At 33.4% G+C, this 19,826-nt stretch overlaps 1 pseudogene; it reads right to left on the reverse strand.

Moving 5' to 3' along the window:
* Positions 1–1,602: 1,602 nt before the first annotated feature.
* On the reverse strand, positions 1,603–16,208 carry LOC116132044 (annotated as a pseudogene).
* Positions 16,209–19,826: the final 3,618 nt, after the last annotated feature.

The following is a 19,826-nucleotide window of genomic DNA, read 5'->3' on the forward strand; positions in this document are numbered from 1 at the left end:
AGATCAACTATTTAAATTTAAAATTTATACCGATCTTCTATAATTTCTGTAACTTATAATAATTTTCAAGTTCGACATTGTCTACTAAAACTTTTCTCACAACATAGGATTCATATATTTCTTTAAAATCATTAACCTCCAGTCCAGTTCTCAAACTAAACATCTATTCACTTCAAAAACTTTATTTGTTTAATAATTGAGAACATGATAATCCAATTAATTCTGGATTACTATATCAAACAACATAAAAGTTACTTTCGCAATTCTGTCAGACATACTCACATCTACATTTTCCCTGTTATAACATTAATGAAAAATTTACTAAAATTAAATGGATAATGGTCCTATTGCCGGACCAACCATAAATATACGTTATACTTATTTTATTCATTTAAATCAGTAATAAAAAATTTAATAATTTGAAAACTATAATTGATTAGAAATTTCATAGTTTCATTATTATTTTATTTATAAAAAAAGATTTTCAGATATAAAAGTATATCGAACTATTAATGTTGTGATAATTTATCTTAAAAAAATTGTATTTCCTCAATAATGTATTACTATCAATAAACTATAATTCAAACAAATCTCATCCCATAAATAAACATTGACATAAAATCACATGAATTTTAGGAAATAGCATGCATTTAATTCTTTCATAGTAACATCTATGAAGTAATTCACTATCTACTTCGGCTCAAAATATCAAAACTAAACCATAATGTTTTATACTAATTGTAGTAAACAATATGTCAAATCTAGACTTATGCCCGACTATTAATCACATTTTTGTATTTCTTTTGCTGTTACATGTTATATAATTTGATCATATTTCATATTCCAAGCATACAACTTGATTGTTCGTAGAGTCAAAGGTTAAATTTTGTTATTTGCGAATGAAGGATGCGAGATATATATATTTTTTCTTTATATAAAATAGTTTGTTCACTGTTTTATACTAATTGTGGTTTAATGTTATATTTATTTATGTTGGCATCCATCAATCAAGATAAAGCATTTTCACAAATGAAGTCCCAATTACATTATATACTTAATCGATCAAATGTGACATGATCACTTTATCAAGACTTTAACTTTTTTTTCGGGTTGCTTTTGTAACCCCTACTGCTTCTTTTAACATTCTCATCGTCGTTTTCTTTTGCTCATTTCCTCATTCCCTCTCTTTCAATGTGTCTAACATGTCTGTACAAGGAATCTCTATCCTATTTTCAGCATCATCAGCTTATACTATTGCCACCATTTTTCCAAACACATCTTTCATTTTTGGTGTCAATATTTCGTATTCAGTCACATCTAACATCGAGGATTATGATCCATATTCTCCATTATTTGCCTGTTGTTTTTTACAAAACATTGATATCACTTCAATATTATGAAAATTAACTATTTAAGAATAAAAATTATACTGACCTTTTGCAATTCTCGCAATTTATATTCATCCTCAAGATTCTCATCAATCGAAAAAACTTTTGTCACAGTATAAGATTCGTATCCTTCATTCAGATCCATAATTCTCAACTTGATTTTGAAAATAAACATCTGTCCAGATAGCTCGCTTAAAACTTTTGGGATATTCTTCTAATCATTACCTTGTTTGTTCAACAGTTGCGAACATGATAAACCAACCAATCTCTGGGTTACTGTATCAAACAATATAAAAGTTGCTTCAACAATTCCATCTGACACTCTCATTTCTACCTTGTACCTGTTATAACATTAACTAAACATTGTTACAAATAAATGTCTAAAATTGAATATACTTCTTATTATTGCATTGACAATACATAATTATAAACAGTAAAAAATAAACAATGATATACCTCATATGAGGAGATTTCAATTCCTTGTTGTATTTGTCATAATATAAATAGGTATTAATACCAAGAATATTTTTGTTGCAATAGGTGTAGGAATTGTAACACCAACCATATCTATCTTCAACTTTGGTTAACTTGGCCTTAATTGTATACTCCATCACCTATACAATTGTAATTTTTGTTCACAAACTATGTTATAATAATCAGTTTAACGTTTGAATGAATATTGTACCTCATCAACATCATGCCACACGAGATTGGTAACATGTTTAAGTGATGTTCTATTCTCAAACATTTCCTTCTCAATCGGAACTCGATTCAAAATCTTTTTCTGTAATTGAATTACTAGCAGAATTCCCATTCTGAAATAACAAAAGTAGATAAAATGTTAAATATCATTCTATCCGTGAAATTACTTTAAAAAACTGTTTCTCAAACACATACTCTTTCTGTAGAGAATGCACCTCCCCAATATCTAAATTTATATAAATTCTAGATGTTGAAGTTGTATTGAGATATAATCTTCATGTATGGAAAAAAACATAAGTTAGTAAACGAAAATATATTAATTTCATGTAATATATTTTTATTACCATGGAAATCTTTAACATTCGTTGAAGTAACTATTATGACAATTGGGTTGGTACTTGCTGATTGCAAATCTTCACCTATTCTTCTGAAAACTTTCCCCATAACGTAATGTCAACTGCTTCTCTGAAATTAATATTATTGTAAATTATTTAAAGTGGAAGATAAACATAAAAATATTAACAAAAGAACTTACTCTACCATATGCAATCTAATGTCTTTTTTTAGTCTTTGTTGATTTGATCTCTTCAATTTCTCCAATTGCATTCAAAACTCCAATGATATCTGCATATAATTTATCATATTTGATGTACAAAAATATTTCTCACGCATTTAAAATATAAATATTCAAATTAACTATACCTATATTCTAAAGATCATGAAGACCAAAAAATTCAAATTTATATCTTGGAATAACAATTCTTGGTTCTTTTATTTCTTGTACAATCGTGATCATGAGAAATTGTATACTGTATATACCTTCAATGGGTCTGTAAGAGGGAGCAAATGATATGACTTTTATATGTCTGATCAAATATATTGACCCTTCATGAAGCTGATTTTTAAACTTTGCAATCCAATTCTTTGGTATCGAGGCATGCATAACTTGATTCTTAAAAACCAATGAAAGCCACAAATTTAAACAAACCTGTATAAATCAGAAATAAAAGTCTTAACATTATTTTCAGACTATATTTTATACTTGTTGATCAATCAAAATCATGTCAAGACTCATAAGTTCGGCACCCATTCTAAAATTCCTACACTCTGACAATCTAGATACTTTGACAGTGACTATCTAATCATCTCTTGCTTCATCAATATCTTTAAGAAAATTATCAGACATTGTTATAACTTGCCTGCAAAAAGAAATTCATCCTTAATACAATCCAATAAAAGCAATAACGATTCCCAAGGGAGATTTTACAACTAAAGCAAATGTCGGTGTATCACAATTATAAATAAATAAAATAATGTTTTGATTTTATAATCTAATTAATTTAATAGTATGTGGAATTTTTTGTTCGGTACTGAAATTTTAAACTCCAAAAAGAACTTACTAATTTACAATTGTCACTATAATATTGTTCGTCAATTTCTTTATTACAATTATATAATATTATTATATGCAAATTAATAGCTTTTATGGATGAATTCATAATCCAACATATACAACATTACAATAGAAGGATAAAAACAATTAAAGGTATCACATTACCTATAATAGGAACTATATTTGAACTATGTCAGCAATTTGTTTGTTTTTTTTTTTTTTTGGGAACAATGATCTAATGATGTACTTTCAAGTACCTTTACATATTTCTCTTAATCGTGTATGACAACATAAACAACTACATATATATAACAAACACTTTAATTTCAAGAGTTTTACTTCAGATAAACACTCTTCACACTTCACATTAATTTCACATTAACAATAATACATAGCAAATACAATATATTGATCTCTTTCAGATAAATATCTATCCACAAAATTGCATCAACTTCAATAACACTTAATAAAAAACATAACAATAATAACAAAATTAAATAAAAACTCAGTTTTTTTATTTTTTATTTTTTTTATGTGGACAGCTGTAATTCTTATTTAAGTTGCGTTTGATACAAACTTATACTATTATGTGACATAAACAGTATCATTTAGATAACAAGAGCAAAATCAGCTACAAGTACTCTTAACCATCATACTTCTGGTCTCCCTCATCAAGTCTACCTTACAACAAGTCAGAATGTAGTTGAATCTGAACCTTCTATAGTAGCTAAAGCTCTTGTCAACTCTGCCTGGACAGTAGCCATGTAGGTTGAATTTGATGCACTTGTGCATAACAACACCTGGACCTTTGTCCCTTCAACACCTGATATGAACATTGTAGGGAATAAGTGGGTGGTTAGAACCAAAGACAATGTAGATGGCACATTGCAAAAGTATAAAGCAAGATTGGTAACTAAGGTTTTTTAGCAAACACTTGGCTTAGACTATTTTGAAACTTTTAGTCCAGTGGTTAAAACCATCTACCATTCGGATTATACTTACCCTGGCAGTAACCAATTCCTGGGATGTCTAACAAATTGATGTGAACAATGCATTCTTAAATGGAACCTTGAATGAAACAGTGTATATGGCACAACCTCTTGGATTTGTATCAACTGCTTATCCATCATTTGTTTGCAAGTTAAACAAGGCTTTATATGCATTAAAATAGGCTCTTAGAGCCTGGTTTGACAAGCTAAAAACTACTCTTCAAAGAAAAGGGTTCAAGAACTCCATTTCAAACTCTAGCCTATTCATTCTACATCAGCCCTCTGGTCTTATCTATATCCTGATATATGTAGACAATATCCTTATCACAAGATCAGATCCTAGCTATATTTCTCACCTGATGACATAATTTAATGAGCAGTTTGCTTTGAAGACTCTTGGTTCCTTGAAATACTTCCTAGGCTTGGAAGCCAACAGAGGGTCTACTGAAATACATCTTAAACAAACCAAATATGCCTCAGATTTGTTAGAAAAAACCAAGATGATGGATGCTCATCCTTGCTCCACACCAATGGCTATTGGTACAAAACTATTTGCTGGTGATAGTCCCTTATTTGATCAACCAAAGCTCTATAGAAGCACCATAGGGGCACTGCAGTATTTGACCCTTACAAGACCAGATATTAATTTCCCTGTCAATCGGCTAAGTCAATTTTTACAAGCACCTATTGATCTACAGTGGCAAGCAAGCAAAAGAGTGCTTCGGTATATCAAAGGCACTCTATGCTATGGGCTTCAAACCAGCAAGCACTCGTCATGTTGAGTGCTATACCAACGCTTACTGGGGAAGTAACTTAGACAATAGACGATCAACTAGTAGCTATTGTGTCTACCTTGGTCCAAATTTGATTTAGTGAAGCTCCAGGAAATAGAAAGTAGTGGCTCTCTTTTCCACTAAAGCTAAATATAGAGCTTTAGCTCACACTGCCATTGAAGTGGCATGGCTTTAGAGTATGTTCTCTGAGTTAGGGATTACACTTCCTCACACTCCAATCATTTGGCGTGACAATGTTAGTGCAGGTTCTCTAGCCGCCAATCCCGTGTTTCATGCAAGAATGAAACATATTGAGATTGACACACATTATATACGAGAGCAAGTATTAGCTAAAAAGATCAATGTTCAGTATGTGCCTTCTAAATTGCAAATAGCTGATCTTTTAACCAAACCATTATCTGCTACCCAGTTTGCTAAGTTAAGACAAAAGCTAAGTGTAGTTGAATCTGTTCCTCCACATGCATAGTTCAAATCTGTATACTAGTGTCAGCTACTTGTTGCTCATCCTGGTGTTCACTCAGTTCAACTGTTATCTAAGTTGATTAATTGCTACTTCAGTTCACTTGTTCAGAATATAATCAGTTCAACTGTCATATGAGTTGATAGGTTGATTGATCAGTTCAGAGCTTATTAGTTTCTACTGCTTGCTACTTATCTTAGTATTCAGTTAGTTTAATTACTATATAAGTTGATTAGTTGATGGATCAGTTCATAGCTTTGATTAATTCCTACTTCAGTTCACTTGTTCATAATACAATCAGATTACAGTCATACAGAATGTAGCCAGATTATATGTTTTATATGTTCAAATTGCTTTGTATTGCAGTCTAGATCACTGTCACAATTTGAGTCAGTTGATTTGTGATTAAAGATTACATACTTGCTCCTCTTATTCTACAGGTTCAGTTCAGCTTACAATCATAATTTGTTCAGTTGCTGCGTGATCAAATGTTACAGACTTGGGCTATAATTTGTGGCTCAACTATGTTGACAGCAATGTACTAAAGCTTCCCAGTTTGATTTGAGGGAAGGTGTTGATAAAGTAATGATGCTTCCCAGTTTGGTTTGAGGGGAAGTGTTGGTAAAAAGGGATGAGAATGCAAAGAAGCTGAGTAGCAGGAACAAAATGAACTTTGACAAAAGTGATGTCGTTTTGCCAAAGTTCAGTCATCTGTATTTCACAAAAGAGAATGCAGATTGTTAGAGAATGTAATTTGTGGGTTATCTCAAATTGTATAAAGGGAAAGTTATTCCCTCTTGTAAAACTGTTCAGAAAAAGAATCATATAGAAGTAAAATTCGATTTCTCTTGTCTTTCTCTTTGTATTCTCTGAACCCTAGCCATTGTTTCAGAAAAGCCACAAATAGATTCCACCAAAAAGTAGGAAAAGGCTCAACATCTTTAAGAGTGACTTAAGAAATTGATCAGCATACTCACTTCATCCTTGATAACATGATGAACTGCTAATTTGCTAGTTTTCAGACATTGTAATTCTGGCAGAGGAATGTCCAATACTTCATAGTACAATATGTCAGAAGTCTGTCCAAGAACATGATGAGAAAAAGCATAATATTATATTTTTCATTAAATTTCAACATCCTAGATTAACTACGACCACGAGTACTACCTGGTTGTAGTGAATCAGCATATCCACCAAATGATCAATGCCATGGTACTTAATAGGTTGAGGTTTGGGTTGCTATGAGTAGCGGTTATGTGATGTAAGCCTGATTTTGGATGCATCATCCAAATTAAATTTCTGAGCTACTCTTTCTACAACATCATCATACGTAAAATTTGACATTGACATTCAAAACACAATGGCATCAGATACAATTACTCGGTAATGTACATATACATAAAATAATGCACAATCAACAAAGATAAATCTACAGTAAAATTACAGAATTCAACTTCATCTAATATTAAGCCCTTACATCTCTAGACAAAAATCATCTTCCTTCAGCTTTTCAAGAGATCGGAAGTGAACAACCACCTACCACACAAAATCATGCAAAATTTAGCAAAGTTAAATGATGAGTTGATGAATACCAATTAATTATAAAAACAATAAACACAATGTCTAGGGATGACAAGGAAGATGTCCACAACAAAAAAGCAAAAAGATAAATCACAAATGTCAGGGGATTGTAAACCAATAATAAAACAAAATGAATATCAAAGAAAAGCTTAGTTTTCTGAATACAATAGGAACCATGGAGGTGTACCTGTCGATTATGCACATAGTCCAAAAATGAAGGAACATCTGGATACCGATATTGTTCAGCACTTTCAACTGTATGAGATTTTTGAAAGCAAACAATATCTCCATCTTGAAGCTGCAACAGAGACAATGCCACAGTTAAACATTATCACAGGGAAAACAAATCACACCATGTCTGTTATGCATAACATTTACCTTGCTAGCTCGAAATGTATATCTATAGTCAATGGGTTCGTACATCACACTGGGCTCAAACAAAATTTCATGAATATCAAAACATGAGTAAGTTACCATCCTCAAAATAATGCATAACCATGCAAATTTAAATATGACATGCTAACTGATTATCAAATAAACCAACATTCCAATGCAACCTCTAGAATGGACTTAAACCACAAAATCCTGTAACTAGAGATCTCAGCTCTCAGACAACTCAACTCTTCATGGTCCACATTTTTAAAGGACAATATTAAAAGTCAACCCTTAATACATCAGTCACTCCAAATAACCAAAGCATAGAGAGACAGACAAGTGGACCTGAAACGAGTTGCATACCAGCAAGTACCCTACACACTCTAGGGCAGAGAGCACCAAATTATCATAATTTTATGCTCACAGGCAAGGATGACATTGGCTTCAAGTCCAAGCATAACTAAAGGAAATCATCTCCGAAACATAAGAAATAATATAAATCTCTAAGGGGCCACAAAGTATTAGCACACCCAAACTTTAAATTTCATAAAACTGTGTGATTAACTACTTTTAACATTTTTTTTTTTTTTTTTTTTAAAAGCATTGAAGTTGCTTGTTTTGCTAATTTAAGACCATTTTTCCCCAAGAGAATTTTGATTGCTCGGATCCTTCTTCTTCTTCTTCTTTTTTGTTTTTCTCCAAATACAGTACTAAATACATTTTGCATTAACTATTGAAAATAAGGTTGAAATACTATAGCAGTCCACTCCTTAGTAACAACAATTGAAGAGAAACCTATCCTTTTTGCAACTTTACGAATAAAGTAATGGACTAAGAAATTCTTAAACCACTCAGCTTGAGTTCGCCACCGTTCATTTAAGGCTTCTCATGAAAGATAAGCAACAGGAAACAAACCTCATAGAGTTTGATTTCTTCATCAGGATCATAGCCAGCCATTTTATTTAGATTTGCCAAATATTCCATCAGATTACCAGTACTCTTCACAAAAAGCCTTCCAACATAGCTGTTATCATAGAAAAATAATCTCTAAATCAAATGGAGTTATTCCAGAAGATAAAAAAAAAAAAAAAATACACTCATAGACACAAATGTACAATAGAAAACAACAAAGTACCATAGCTCTTCTTTCTCAGGGTCATAAAGCTTGAAAAAAAGTAATATATCTTCCTTTGTGTTGCTAGGTCGAGCAATAGGCCGTAAATCCTGAACAGAAAATACAAACGTAAATAACATTTATTTTGATTGGTAAGCAACTCTAAATTAAATGTTTTTGAGGGCTGTTTAGCTTCAGGTAATTTTGGTATTATCATAACTGTACAAATTGCTATAGAGATCAGCATATCGACTTTATACTAGTAGCCTCACTGAGGGATGCTACTATTTTGTTAGTGGACACTTGCCCACATGTATCCACTACTTTTTATCAAAATAATTTCCATGTTTCTTTAAAAGTAATAGAAATGACATTAATAACATCACTTAAAATATGATGATAGTTCAAGGAAGAAACCAGAAAGCCTAAATAGGAAGGAAAGAATTACCAGTCCACGCTCTACTTCCAAGAACAACTTCAACTCCGCATTATGAACCTTATTTGATGCCTCCCTTAGCTGCCCAACCTAAAATACCAATATAAAAAAAAATGAAACTGGGCAATGCGTATCTTCACATCCTCAGGCACTAAAACCACTAAAACAAGTGCCCAATTTATATAGTAAAACCATTTGGAATAATGACCCCCCAACGGCAAAATGGAAGGAGACATTACCAAAGCTGATGACAATTCGATACAATATTGCAGAAATAAAACATAATGCTGGAGATAAGCAACATCAATTATCTCATAACAAATGCATAGCAAAATTGAAATGTATATTTTCATATAGAAAACCTAAAACATAAAAACTATAGATTTGTGATAGCTACCACAAAGTGTTGTACCATTAGCAAGAGCAGAAAAAAAATACAGTGGATGGGAATTAGCACATACACTGAAACAGTTGGTCAAAATAATAATGCTGAATAAATGAAGAACAATTATCAAAACAATTCACTAGTTCTTCCAAGGAAACATATGGATATTAATTCACAGTGAAATTACAAATCATACAGGATTACATATTTGCCTAATATAGACAATTGCAAGCAACATATTAGCAATGGCCCAAAAGAAGAATGTTATAATTATTACATCACAAGGAGTCCCTTGAACAAATTTGGCGTTGCCCAAAACTAAACAAACCTACCAAACAACTCTTGAAACTGTAACTATAGGGTAGTAATAGTAAGCAGAACTACTTACAGTTTGTGAATCCTCCAAAGGTGTCAATGGCCGATTAGCGCAGTATGTATGGTTCTGGCGCTTTGCCCACAGCCAAAACCGCTGAAGTTGCACTGGAATACCAAACTCTTTAGCAACCTCTTGCTGCACACACAATCCATCACATCGAGTCTGTAAACTGTAATACCCTATATTTTTTTTTATAGAATTTTATTTTGTGATTTTAAGGGGTAAAGTGTTAGATTTTGAAAGTTTTAGGAGAGCAAAGGCAATGGCCGAAACAAGTGAGGACTAAAGTGAAATTTGTCAGATATTTTGATGAATAGTGAACATTCAAAGAAAAGAAAAAGGGAGAAGAAGGGAACGACGGAGAGCAAAGTGTAATGGTCAAAACAAGTGAGGACTAAAGTGAAATTTGTCAGATATTTTGATTAACAGTGATCATTCAAAGAAATGAAAAAGGGAGAAGAAGAAGAGAAGAAAGAAAGAGAGGGAAGAGAGAAAGAAAGAGAGAAGGGAGAGAACGTAGAGAGAGAGGAGTTGAGAATGATGAAGGTGGCTAGAAAAGTGCCCGCTGGCGAACAAAACTCCGATGATCGGAAAGAGTGGAGGAAGATCAAACATATGGGAGGTGAATAAAGCTTAAAATTTCTCTCTTTGACGAGTTTTAGTTTAACTTATTTGTGTTGTTCATAATTGAGTACAATGACATGAGATTGAATTAAAATATGGAGATTGATTTCAATAATTTTATGTGGGTCGAACGTACATGTTGTTTCTAAACAAAAATGGGTTAAAGATATGATTTTTGATATAACTGTTTATTGTGCAAAAATCTGTCCATTTGGGATTCCGAAAATTGTTTATATGTTTTGGGTTTTTGATTGAAGTTGAATTTTTGATATCTTGCTATAGGCGTCTTGAGGAGTGTTGAGAAATTTATTTTACTCAAAAACTCGAAGGATTGAATTTTATATGGATTTTTGAAATTGCCTTGTCAATTCTGGAATTTTCGTTTTCTACAGAGCGTGTATTTTCGAAAAATGATTTGATGCTATCCAAATTGAGTGACTTTAAATTCTGGTGAATCATATATTTTTCTAGTTTAATTCTGGAGAGTTTCGTGAGGTTTAGATTAAGGGTTGAATTGTTATGAATTTTACAAGTCAGTAACCTCAATTTTGGAAACAGTTGGCAGATTTGAATGAGTTGAAAGAAAATTGTGTTTTAAATATTTACTGATTCTATAATGACTTGAGAAAATTATGGGAACAACTTATGTGTCTCTAGAAGGTCCCATCAAAATTATGGCTTAAAATGATGAATAAATTTTTTATGAAAAATCCGAGAGTGACCAATGTTTGGTTATGAGACAGTTTTGTTAAAGAAGAAGCTAGGTTAATCTTTTGGTGTGTGTGTAGTGTCCAATGAATTTAATAATGAGGTGTTACCTTAGGGGGACTTACGTATGGAGAATTTATTGGATTTTAGATATAGGGAGGCAAGCAGGGCATTGTTAGAGGATTTCAATCTTTTTTGGCTTAAGGGTCAAGCTCTAAAATGATGAGTGGAAAATCCAAATCCTAACTTTCATTTTGAAATAATTGTTTGTTATAAACTTCAAATGAGTTGTTTTGGTTTACTATTTGCCATAATTTAGTGATTTACTTTATATAAATATGATTTATTGCTAATGTTATTGGTTTACATGAGAAATTGAGTATTTTTTTTTTGGAAAATTGTTGTTGATAATATAAAAATTGGGCTAAGGTGTTATTATGAAATCATGTTGAAAACTTCCATTTTAGCCTTAAACTGCACATGAGAATTTAATGTTATGTTATATGTTTTCTTGATGAATAAAGACATGAGATTTCTATAAAATGGTGAGTTAAAGGTATGTATATTGATGATAGTAGTTTTCAAACCACCATGTATAGTACTCATCCTCCTCATGATATTGATTTGATTCTACACATGCGTATGACATGATTTTGCCTACCCAAGTGGGTTGAAGGCCTGAGCGAGGCAGATATTATTACACAAGATTTTGCTGGCCCAAGTGGGTCAAAGGCCCGACGAGGCAAATATCGGTAGACATGATTTTGCCGGCCCAAGTGGGTAGGAGGCTCGAGTGAGGCAGATATCACTAGACACGATTTTGACGGCCCAAGTGGGTTGAAGGCCTGAAAGAGGCAGATATCAATAGACATGATTTTGCTGGCCTAAGTGGGTCGAAGGGCCGAGTGAGGCAAATATTGTTAGATATGATTTTGCCGGCCCAAGTGGGTCGAAGGCCTGAGCGAGACAGATATCGCTACACATGATTTGATATTGCCGGCCTAAGTGGGTTGAAGGCCTGAGTGAGACAGATATCACTACACATGATTTTGCCTACCCAAGTGGGTTGAAGGCCCGAGCGAGGCAGATATCGCTAGACATGATTTTGCTGGCCCAAGTGGGTCAAAGGCCCGAGAGAGGCGGATATCGCTATACATGATTTTGCCGGCCCAAGTGGGTCGAAGGCTCGAGTGAGGCAGATATCACTAGACAGGTTATGATTGTGCCAACCTGAGCGATGCATGATCTCGCTGGGTCGAAGGCTTGAGCGGTGACTGATTCTGCCTAGCAGGATGGATCTAGTGGTTCAAATCGTGCAATGTTAGATCTTGCTGGGTTGGACGAATTTTCTCCTGGGTACTAGTTGGATGAGAGTTTTCACATGTGATTGAGAGATGGTTTGGATATGTATATGTATATCATGAATTTAAAATAGAAATTTATAAATGCAAGTGCTATCTGTATATGAAATGATTTTAGAAATGAGATTTTTCAGAGAAAATAAGTATTGATTTGTTACCATAAAAGTTTTCAGAAAGAAAGTTTTTGTTTTTTTTTTCCCAGTGTGAGATTTCAGCATTGGTTATGAAAGATTGTTTATATTATAAAATGTGTTTATGGAAATGAGATTTTATGAGCATGAATGTTTTATTGTATATTGAAATATTTTATTTCATACTAACCTATTCTCCGCTCACTGAGCATTATATTTTCACCGAAATAAAAACATCACAATTGCTAGTAGAAACACATTAGATACTCCAAAAAGATGGTACCTTGAAGAGGTAAAAATGTATCTGCTTTTGAATACTGAAACTCCTGACTTTGTCATGATCCACAAGATCAAAATATATATGTCTTCCAATTTGTTCCACAAGGTCCTCATCTCATGCAACCTAGAGATATCATATAACTACTAAGAAGATATGCTCAACTAAGTGTCAATTTTAACTATCACTACAACAAAAATGGCCTATGGTAACACTGGACAATAGCACTTTTCCTTAAAGTGTTACCGTAGACTATCTATAATAACACTTGATGTTAAAATGTTACGATAACAATTTTTATATGTAACACTTTAACTTTTTGTAACACATTTTATATCAATGGTAACTCTTTTTCTTAAATGTTATGGAAAATATATCTACAGTAGCATTTTTAAAGTGTTACAATAAACCTAATAATGTAGTAACTTTTTTATAATGTTACCATATAATTAAAATACAGTAACATTTTATAAGTGTTACCATAAACCCAATTATTTACCAGAAAACAAAATATTATTCCTGCCAATACGAAATGAGGTTGATTTTGTCTCATTTTTATTGTTTAGGGGTCAAATTTACTATTTGGCCTTTACTTTGTTACATCTCATTCATGTAGGGACCAAACTAAATGTTTTTACAAATAGTATAAAAGGAAGATGGAAGGTTAAATGCAAAGCCAAAAACGTCCACCCAGCTTCATCCATTTTCCAGAGACCGTCCAACTTCCACCTTCAATGACCATTTTCCTTCTCCAATGGCCGGTCGTCATCACGTAAGACCATCATAGATTCCAACGACCATTAAGCTTCCTCCATATGTGACCATTCATCTTCTTGATGACTTTAATTTCTTAGTTTTTCGGCAACTTCTAGACATCCTAGGGGCTGGTCCATACTCCCTAAGGTCAGATCCACCTTCCCTAAGCTTGGTTGACTCGAAATCTCGCCTAAAAAAGCCATTTCATTGTCTTGACTCTTCACCTTAATTCTCGGTGTGATTTCGTCACTTTTTGGTGTTGGAGTTGTCCACCACTTCAACAATAAGGGGTCACACATACGCATTTGGGAGTCTCGTTGCCCAGTCAATGGGTAAGGGTGTAGGGGCAGCGCATCTCGGCCTGTAGGCAATTTGCATGTATTGAAATAATATTGATTTCACTAAATTAAAATATTGTAACACTTAAAAGTGTTACTAAATCAAAATATAATAACAAATACTATTTTCTTAAACTTTAACCAGGAAAAAACTTTTAACCGGGAAAAAACTTGTCTACCCACCAAACAAATTCCACAACCCCACACCCCCCCCCCCCCCCCAAAAAAAAAAAAACAAAATACCTAATACCTCATTCACTCATCTTCTTCACGCACTTTTTCAATTTTACTTATTCACTAAAATTTCAGCTACAAACTCCCCTCTTAACAATTTTCATTATGTCAATGAAGCCACCCTACACTGGGAGCATTTTCAACTCATCCAACCTACATAAACAAAATACCCTCACTAATCATCTTCATTCATAAAAATCTAGTGAAAATCATTGGTTTCATCGAATTTTTAGCTTAAAATCTTCAATACCCATAACCTATTGAACCCTAAATCGAAGCCCTCTTCCTTTAAGAGGCAAATCAGTGAAGCTATGGTTTAGGTGAATCATTTTCTTGCATTTTTTCTTTGTATTTTTGCTATGCATTTTTGAGTAAGAGGGGAAAGAAAGCTGCTCAAGTGAAGTGAGTAAATTATTAGTGTGATTTTAATTTTATTTTCTTAGATTTCTAAGATGATCTCTTTCTTGCTTGTTATGTAAACATGCAAGGGGTTGAAGTTTTTAAGTGTTCTGTCTATGATTTGAATTCATTGTGTTAACTTTTACTTCTGCTTGTGAAGAAATATGATAATTTATTTAAGAGGAATGCCAAGAATGGTAGCTTTTACCTTCAGTCAAAGGTTCATATAGCAAAGGAATGTTTAGAAGACGTGTATCGAAGCAAAGCGAAGGGTGGTACCCCTAGTTGAGAATCCATCTTCAGCTTAACCCACTGTGCGAATCATCCTCACCTTTGTATGATATACAAGTCTGGTATGGCAGATTTCCCCAAGTTAAAAATTGTATAAATAATTTTGTTTCGCTTATACGGTTGTTTGTTGAACCTTGTGTTAACAACCTGCATTAATCTAATCAATTAGTTTAAGGTTTGTTTTAATAAAACAAAGATCAGGGCCATCAATGATTTGATTTCTATAATGATCAAATTGTTTGAATGAATCATTGTGGTGCTTAATAAGATTGATTTATTCTTTTTGGGTGTTGAAAGTTGTTTTACTTAACATTAAACTAAACTTAGTGCTATGAATCATTGTGGTGCTCTTTTCTGCTTTCTGTTTTGGAAAGTTAAGTTCTTTTGGAAAAGCAAGCTTTTTTCTTTGTTCTTAGCATCTTCTTCAACATTAATTTATTTTAAAGCCATTAATGAGTAATTGAACTAGCTGATTGCTTGCATTTTTATTTTCAAATGGGAATCTTTTACTGTTCTTGGTAGCTCAAGTAGTAATTTTGAAACATACTTGGGGATATGATTTATATGGAATTATAGAATTCAGAGTGGCATCAGGCTACAATACTATCAGTTGATGAAAGAATGCACTTGTTTTCTTCATTGACTGGTTATATTGCAACATGATACACAGAAGACTTTTTTTTACATTCTCCTCAATCACCAACATAAGTTTTCCTTCTATTAATTAAAAGAAAAAAAAAATTGAATACATATCTCCATTTAAGAAAAAAAAAATCAATGATTTATTTTCAGATAAAAAATAATGGAAACTCATTTTTTTTTTTCATACTGAGGTTCTTTTCAGCTGCATTTTGTTGAAGTGGAATTAGTAGCATACGTGCTTTCTTGGGTTGAAAAAATTTCCTTTATAGTACTAAATGTTTGGTTCTACATTTCTTGTGTTAGGTAAACCTCTTCTTGTGACTATCTGTTTGTTGGAAACCAAAGGAATTACCATGAGCCTCTCTTGAAGTATTCTGATGATTTGATCTTTAGAGTAAGCTCGAAATGTCACACGAAGAGGTTTACCTAACACAAGAAATGTAGAACCACACATTTAGTACTATAAAGGAAATTTTTTCAACCCAAGAAAGCACGTATGCTATTGATTCCACTTCAACAAAATGCAACTAAAAAGAACCTCAGTATGAAAAAAAAAATGAGTTTCCATTATTTGCACTACTAATTTATATGCTGTATAGTCCAAATACAATTTGGACTTCATTATTTCCTATTGAGGTTGAGGTATAACTTAGAAACTTACTGTTGCTCTTTTAAATTATTGGATGCAGGAAATTTTGGGCAAGGTTATACTCTTCATGTCATTAGTGTAGCTGCTGGTGAGGTATGACTACATTACTCTTCATGCAGGAAATTCTGGGCAAGGTTAGACTACAGTTTGCAAACTGCAGTCTGTAAAATTGTAGTTGGCATTTTTGCATTACTGATTGTGAAGTTGAATATTTAAACATGTTCTTTTAAACTTGCATGGTGCCATTTTTTAGAACTAGTGATTGTGAAGTTGAAGATTTAAACATGCTCTTTTAAATTCTGGGCAAGATTATACTCTTCATGTCATTAGTGTAGCTGCTGGTGAGGTGTGCATTATCTTAGTATCGAAATTTTCTCATGTTGAGGTATGTATGTATTCAATGTTTTAATTGTATGAACACACAGTTTATGTATAGAGTTTGATCTATCTTTAGAAGTTTTTAATTTTTATTTAAATTGTGTAGCATGAAATGAAATATATCCTAGTAGGTCACTCTATTGTCTTTGTAAAACTTTAAAGGTTTTGCACTATAACATAATAATGTGTTCTTTGTTATTTAATTGAGTGGAGAAAGATTCTTGATGGTGTGCAAACTGCAATATGCAATATGCAATTTGCAAAATTGCAGACCGTAGTTTGCAAACTACAGTTTGCGATTTGCAATTTTGTAGTCGGCATTTTTGCAAACCACAATCTGCATTTTGTAAACTGCAGTCTACAAAATTGCATACTGCAATATGCAAAATGTAAAATTACAGTTGGGATTTTTGCACTGGTTATTGTGAAGTTGAATATTTAAACATGTTTTTTTAAATTTGCATGGTGCCATTTTTTAGAACTAGTGATTGTGAAGTTGAAGATTTAAACATGTTCTTTTCCTCTTTCTTTTGCATTAAATATTTGGGATGTTTTTGTCTTAATCTTTTCTTGAATTTACAATGTATATATGTTGTCATCTTTGAGAATATACATGGGAATTGAAGATTTTTTTTGTATTAATGGTTTTGTAGGTTGTGAAAATGCAAGAGTACTTTTTTGGTAAAGCACAATTTGGAATGGAAGATGCTATGCACGATGGTTTTTGTTGTTAGAATTTTTTGAATGATTGGAAGGTATTAACTATTGCTCATAGTTAATTTTCCAATCATCTAAGTATTATAATGTAAAAATGATAGGTGCATATTTGTTCGGCATATATAAAACGTTTTGTATATGAATACAATGGGCAAGTTCCGAAGGAGCTTGGGGGCTTGTGACGAGCCCAAAAAATGAGTTTTCAGGTAAAAATTAAGCTTTTTCTTAAAATCAAATTTTCGGAGCTCATTTTTTCATTAAGGAAATAAATTAAAATTTCGATTCCACAAGCAAAACCATATCTCTCGTATCCAAATATGGTATTGGATGTAATTTTAGGATAATCTAAGTTATTTGAAATACAAAGAACAGATACATGTAATAAGATAGGAGTAATCTCAGAACTATAGAGTTGTCCAAGTGGTTCAAAGCTTTACTTAGATTTTGACTCCGAGGTCAAAGGTTCAAATTGCGGTTGTGCAAATTTTTATCAGGCTTTTAACTTTTTCTTTGGTTGATATTTGCAAACAATGGCGCCCAAAGGAGCTTGGGGGCTTGTGACGAGCCCAAAAAATGAGTTTTTTAGGTAAAAAATAAGCTTTTTCATAAAATCAAATTTTCGGAGCTTATTGTTTCATTAAGGAAATAAATTAAATTACGATTCCATGAGCAAAACCATATCTGCCATATCCAAATATGGTATTGGATGTAATTTTAGGATAATCGGAGTTATTTAAAATACAAATAACTAATACATATAATAAGGTAGGAGTAATCTTAAAACTATAGAGTTGTCGAAGTGCTTTAGAGCATCACTTAGATTTTGACACCAAGGTCAAAGGTTTAAGCTGCCGTTGTGGAAATTTTTATCATGCACGTAACTTTTTTATCATGCACAAAACAACTGCCCACAACCAAACACAGCCAATTGTCCCACTACCACCACCACCACCACCATCACCACCAACACTACCTACACCGCCCATCACCAAGTACAACCACCCACCAACCCAGGGCCCTGCTATGTCATTTTGATCTAATTTTTCGGACAGTGGTGGGTAAAAAATCAAGGAATGAAACGCAAGTAGAACGGATCGATTCGGACGAGCAGATTATTTTTACTGATTTTTCGAAGATTAAAACTTTGGAAAATCGTAAAAAATAAAATACTATGCATTTTGGGTCGGGGTCAGTTGCGTTGCGCTTCTAAAATCCTCATTCGAATTGTGGTGTGCAGAGTTGGGGTGCACGCATTCGGTGTGGGGCGGCAACCTTGCTTTCGCGCGCGGTAGGGGTGTTCGGGACATCGAGGGACGATCTTTTCGGGGGTTGTCGTTTTGATCTGATTTTTCGTACGGTGGTGGGTAAAAAATCAAGGAACGAAACGCAAGTAGAACGGATCGATTCGGACGAGCGGATTATTTTTAATGATTTTTCGAAGATTAAAACTTTGGAAAATCGTAAAAACTAAAATACTATGCATTTTGGGTCGGGGTCAGTTGCGTTGCGCTTCTAAAATCCTCATTCGAATTGTGGTGTGTAGAGTTGGGGTGTCAACGCATTTGGTGTGGAGCGGCAACCTTGCTTCGCGCGCGCAGGGGCGTTCGGGACATCGAGGGACTCTTTTCGGGGGTTGTCGTTTTGATCAGATTTTTCGCCATGGTTGGGTAAAAATCAAGGAACGAAACACAGTAAACTTGATTCGACAGCGGATTATTTAATGATTTTTCAAGATTAAAACTTTGGAAAATCGTAAAACATAAAATACTATGCATTTTAGGTCGGGGTCAGTTGATTTACGCTTCTAGAATCCTCATTCGAATTGGTGTGCAGAGTTGGGGTGCACGCATTTGGTGTGAAGCGGCAACCTTGCTTCGCGCGCGGCAGGGGCGTTCGGGACATCGAGGACGATTTTTCGGGGTTGTCGTTTTGATCTGATTTTTCGCACGGTGGTGGGTAAAAATTGATGGAACCCAGCACCTCACAGACTCTTCTCAACTTAAACGCAACACACACACAACTCATGCAACAATACAATATAACCAAGCACACATTCAGCAAGATTCCAACACCAAATCCAACCACAGCTCAAAAAATGGAAATGCTATATTGATAATGGTAAGAGTTTAGAACAATATGTGATTGAATGAAATAGTAAACAAACACCAACTGGTCTTCGAGGGCCAGTACCTCGCACATTCAATTCATGAAACAACAAAAATGATATCTCCTCGTGGTACCACCACTCTTTTATTCTGACACTAAATCCTAACTAACAGGACACCTTGTCTTGGTGATTTACCCTTTTTGCCCTTGCCTTCCCTTGCC

Source organism: Pistacia vera, unplaced genomic scaffold (assembly GCF_008641045.1).
Source record: "Pistacia vera cultivar Batoury unplaced genomic scaffold, PisVer_v2 Contig248, whole genome shotgun sequence".
In the NCBI taxonomy this organism is placed as follows: domain Eukaryota; kingdom Viridiplantae; phylum Streptophyta; class Magnoliopsida; order Sapindales; family Anacardiaceae; genus Pistacia; species Pistacia vera.